The sequence below is a fragment of the Chenopodium album genome, chromosome 12, assembly GCF_948465745.1.
Source record: "Chenopodium album chromosome 12, dcCheAlbu1.1, whole genome shotgun sequence".
Lineage (NCBI taxonomy): Eukaryota > Viridiplantae > Streptophyta > Magnoliopsida > Caryophyllales > Amaranthaceae > Chenopodium > Chenopodium album.
Window position 1 is genome coordinate 17,364,050 of NC_137845.1, and position 6,000 is coordinate 17,370,049.

The following is a 6,000-nucleotide window of genomic DNA, read 5'->3' on the forward strand; positions in this document are numbered from 1 at the left end:
ATTCAAGAACGTTGTCTTGACATCCATTTGATGGATCACAAGATTATGGATATCCGCAAGTGCTATCAACAACCTAATAGTTGAAATTCTAGCAACTGGTGCATATGTATCAAAATAATCGATACCAGGCTTTTGCGTAAAACCTTGTGTCACTAATCGAGCTTTGAACTTTTCAACCATTCCATCAATCCTCAATTTCTTTTTGAAGATCCATTTGCACCCTATTGGTTTACATTTTGGTGGTAAATTAGCTAACACCCAAGTATTATTTCCCATGATGGATTCCATCTCATCATGAATAGCTTCTTTCCAAAATGGAGAATCACGAGACCTCATAGCCTCATCATAGGTCAAAGGATCATCTTCCATATTAAAAATGTATGGAAATTGTGTCGTAACATAATTCCTTGATCCCTTAATTAAGTACACATGAAAGTTCGGGCCAAAAGATTTTTCTTTCCTAACCCTCTTACTTCTCCTAGGTTGAGATGATGATTTAGATGCCTCATCAAAATGATCTTGGTCATCTACTACTTGATCAAATTCAATTTGGTCAAAAATTTGAGCATCGGTATTTGGAGTTACATCCTTTGGTCTAGGAATTGATGAATATCTATTTTCATCAAACAATGCATCTCTAGACTCAATGGTCGTATGAACCGACCAATAGTCATTTTGTTCAATCACATAGAACCTATAGGATTTGCTATGTTCCGCATATCCTATAAAAATGCATTCTACTCCTCTTTCACCTAACTTTTTACATTTAGATTCCGGCACTTTTACTATTGCCCTACAACCCCAAACTTTGAGATGACTCAAATTTGGTTTCCTTTTATATCATATCTCATATGGGGTTACCTCATTCCTTTTCATTGGAACTCGGTTTAAAATGTAACAAGCGGTTAATACTGCTTCTCCCCAAAATCCATCACTCAAACCCGAATAGGATAACATGGAATTAACCATTTCTTCTAAAGTCCTATTCTTCCTTTCCGCTACACCATTTTGTTGTGGTGTATATGTCGCGGTTGTTTCATGTACTAATCCTATAGATTGAAAATAACTTGGATTATAGTATTCGCCACCTTTATCGGTTCTAAACCTTTTAATCTTTTCATTTGTTTGCAATTCTACTTCATTCTTGTAGATTTTAAATTTGTCAAGGGCTTCATCCTTAGAAAACAATAAGTAAACATAGCAAAATTTTGAAAAATCATCAATAAAAGTTGCTAAATATTTCTTATTTCCCAAGGAAGGAGTGTTATGAAAATCACATAAATCACTATGCACTAATTCAAGCAATGAAGTATTCTTTTCTACATTGTTAGGAAATGGTTTCCTTGTAATTTTTGTTAGCATGCATGTTCTACACTTCTCTATCCTTGGATCAAACAATGGAATTAAATCATGCTTAGACATAAAGTAAAGTTTCTTATAATTAACATGTCCAAGTCTAACATGCCATAGAGAAGAATTATCATTTACAACATACACATTGTCTCTAACATTATTACAAATACTTAATTTAAACATTCACTTGTACAAATAACCAAGTCCTACAAACATACCACCTTTAGATAAAATAAATTTGTCCGACTCAAACACCATCTTAAAACCTAAACGATTCAAGGTAACACCGGATACAAGATTTCTCCTAAGTTCGGGAGCATACAACACATCCCTAAGAATTAGAGATTTGCCCGATCTAAATATTAATTCTACTTGTCCCTTGCCTAAGACCTTTGCGGTTGAATCATTTCCCATGTAAAGAATCTCTCCATTGGTAACTTCAACGAAAGATTTGAACAAAGAAGATCCTTGCAAACATGTCTTGCTGCTCTTGAATCGATGTACCATGATGTATCACCTTGTACACAAAGAATTTCATAAATCACATACAAATAACTTATTAAAGAATTAAATGAAACTTGTGTACAAAAATTACCTTGCTTGTCATGGGATTGGCTTGACTTGCCTTTCCCACCTTGAGCCTTCCTTTTGCTCATCTTTTTCTTCCAAATTGTGCAATCTTTTTTGAAATGACCGGGCTTGCCACACACCCAACAAACAAGAGGCTTTGGTGCATCACCATCAACCTTAGGCTTCTTGCCTTTGCCTTTGTTTGAGTCTTTACCCCTCTTTTTGTCATTTGACTTTGAGTCCTCCACCACATTAATGGTAGAAGTAGGATTTGAATCCTTTTGTCCATCATGAAATCGGATTCCCTCTTCAATCCGAATATGGGAAGCCAATTCATCAACATTTATTTCATCCTTCTTATGCTTTAAAGTGTTTCTAAAGTCTTTCCATGAAGGTGGTAATTTATCAATGATAGAAGACACAACAAAAGTCTCGTCCATACTAATGTCATGTTGTTTAAAACTTCCTAAAATTCTTTGTAATTCATGAAATTGTTCCATAATTGGCCTACTATCAATCATCTTATAATTATTAAACTTACTAACAAGAAATTTCTTACTCGAAGCATTTTCGGCCATATACTTTGATTCTAAATCATCCCAAAGAATTTTAGCAGACTCATAAAATTGATAGACATCAAACAAGTCATCAAACATACCGTGAAGAATGTGTCCTCGGCATATGTAGTCATCGTTTTCCCATTTGTTCCTCTTCCTAGAGTTTTCTAATGTCTCATTTTCTTCCTCTAAAGGCTTAGGGGTAGTGAGGACATAGGCCACACCAAGAGATGTCAATAGGAAGTGCATTTTCTTTTGCCATCTTCGAAAACCCACGCCCTCGAACTTATCCAATTTTTGGAAATTTGATGTCAATTCCTTAATGGTGGCCATCTTTGTAAGTATATTACTTTTGGATTGTTGGGGATTTTACTAAAACAAGGGTCACAAAGATGAAGGAAATTAACAATAATCGAAAACCTTCGAGGCATGAACGATATCACTTTCACAAAAGTAATATTTCGACCCTATACTACAACCGGGTATCACGAAATTACTTTTGACTTTTGGAAACACAACGAAGACAATTGCAATTACAAATAGTATAAAAGCAATCACAAAGTAAGCAAGTGGTTTTTTTTTTTTTTTTTTGTAATAATGAAAAGTTAAGAAAACATGCAAAAGAATAATGATATATATAACATAGAAGTTAAAAACCCATTTCATATATATATATATATATATATATATATATATATATATATATATATATATATATATATATATATATATCATACATATCATTCTTTCATCATATACTAATTAAGTATATATAAGAGCAAGTGACGTTTGACAAAAGCCATTAAATCAATGCATATCCAAAATCATGCTTGATCAAGAATTAGGCACCAATTAAATTTTACAAAAGTCATCAAATCATTGCATATCCAAGATCATGCCCAATCAAGATATAGGTACCGATTGATTTTTAATAAACTGTCAATTATACTTGAGGTTAATTGCATCGTACCCGTTCGTAAGTAGTGTTTCACTTTTGTCCTTGCTCTAATAACTGTTTGTATAATTAGCAACACCTTAACCAAGCTAATTATATCAAACACCATGAAAATTCCCTTCATACTCTAAATTATTCTACACCTCCCAACCCCCTTCCATGGCAACCCACCGCCCACACATTACACCTAACAATCACCAACTCACCACAATCTCCAGTCCATCACAAGCAGTCAACCATCACTCCATAACAATTTCGAAGAGCTTAATAATTTCCTCAGAATGGCTCTCTTTCTCCCATCTTTACTTTGCTATTCCCTCTTTTTTTCTTTCTTTTTTTTTTTTTTTTACCTGTTTGGAATCTTTGATCTTTGACACTGTTATAATCACCATTCACCATATTCAACCCAAAAAAGTACTACTTACAAATATACGGGCATAAACAAATTATTGATTATTGAGACTGTTATCAGTTAATCAAACTAATCGATTTTTCTGCTAAAATAAAAAAATAAAAAAAAATTAAAAAAATAAAAAAAATAAAAAAATAAAAAAACAATTTTTTCAATTTCAGTCCTTTCTTTAACTATTTGAGATAAATTAGGATTATCTGGTTTGCCACTGGTTTGGCAGCAATCAAAATTGTGTTGCTGGAACCTTAATTTAGTTGGAGGTGTTTAATTGTGGGATTTAAAAGTTTGATTGAGTTGTTTGTTTATTCGATTGGGATTTGTAGGTTGTGGGATTTTGTTACTGTTGTTGATGAATAGATCAAAGTCTCCTCTTTACTCTCACCAAATAAATCTCAAATACTATAGGATAGATGCTTACGGTAATAAGCATCCCCAAAAAAAATGCTAGTGCAAGTATGATAGTATGATTTTTTTTTTTTTTTTTTTTTTTTTTTTTTGGTGGGTTGATTAAATGGTTAATGACATTGATCAAGCATTGTTAGTGGTGCGTTGCCTGAGCAGCAGTGGTTGGTTGAAATGCTGGGCTGCCAGCCTGCCATTGAAGAGGAGGGGGAAGAAAAAGGGGAGAGTTTTTTTTTTTTTTTTTTAATAATTAAACCAATAATAAATTGACATGTGGCAAGCTATCTATTTCAGCCGGTTACTATCCTTACAAAATGGGTAATGGCCTGTTCCGAAAAGATTGCTATGAAGGGGGGATCAATAGGTCTAAGATGCACCCTTGTGTACTTATTTTAAATGCAACACCAACCTACAAGTCCAATTTCAAACGCTTTTCATTAAAAAAAGTCCCAAACCAAAATGAGCCCTCCCAAAACCTGAACATGTTTTTAAAATACAGCCCACTCAGTCATCACTTTCAACAGCTATTATTTTTTTATATAATTTTTTTAAAAAAAAAATGTCACTCTTAAATTTAAATTTCTGAAATTTATTATTCAACTCTTTGATTTTCTCTCTCTAACAATCAAACACATTTCACTCAACTCTCTTCAAAACAACCATGAATATTTGAGATGAGATGAAAAATCAAACAAATTCTCCCTAAAAAAAGGCAATTTAATGTAAATTTCACTTAATTTTGTTTGAATTTATATGTTCATCACTTAATTTTGTTTGAATATTTTTTTTTTTTTGAAACCTGTTTGGATATTGTTCGATACTCTATTGTTCGAAATATTCTTATGTTCATATTTTGAATACTTATGTTCACTTTCTGAAATGCATATGTTCATATTTTTTATGCATATGTTCACTTTCTTAGCTGTTTATGTTCATATTTTGAATCCTTTTGTAAACTTTCTGAAATGTATATATTCACTTTCTAAATCCATATGATCATATTTTTTTTATGTATATGTTCACTTTCTGAAATGCTTAATTATGTTCATATGCATTCAAAAATGAACCAATGCATATGTTCATATTTTTAATACTTATGATGCATATGTTTCATAATCATATTATTTTTTATTTCTTCAATTTTTTATGTTCATAATTAAATGCATTATATTCATAATAATATTTTATATGTTCATAATGTAAATATTCATAGTAAATATTTGTTGTCCATGAAATATTCTCATTAAATCTGTTTATGCATATGTTCTCTTTCTTAAATGCATATGTTTATATTATTTACGCATATGTTCACCTTTTAAATGCTTATATTCACTTTAAGGAAACCAATGCTTACGTTCATATTTTGAATTGTTATGTTTACTTTCTAAAATACAAATGTTCATATTTTTTATGCCTATGTTCACTTTCTGAAAAGGTAATGTTCACATTTAAGGGAACCTATGCATATGTTCATATTTTGCATGATTATGTTCATTGATAAAAAAAAATGCAGAAAATCAAATAAAATTCATACACAGATGAATTGATCGAAGCTAAAAAAAAATTTCAATTCATATGAATTCAAAAAATCAGATAAACAACCAATTCCATATTGTAAGGTACAGATTCAATTGTAAAATCGAAAAAAAACGAGAAAATAAAAAATTAAAAAAAATAAAAAATAAAATAAAAAAAACAAAGGAAAAAGGAATTAAAGAAGGAAGGAGAAAAATCAGAGTATAATTTGTTCA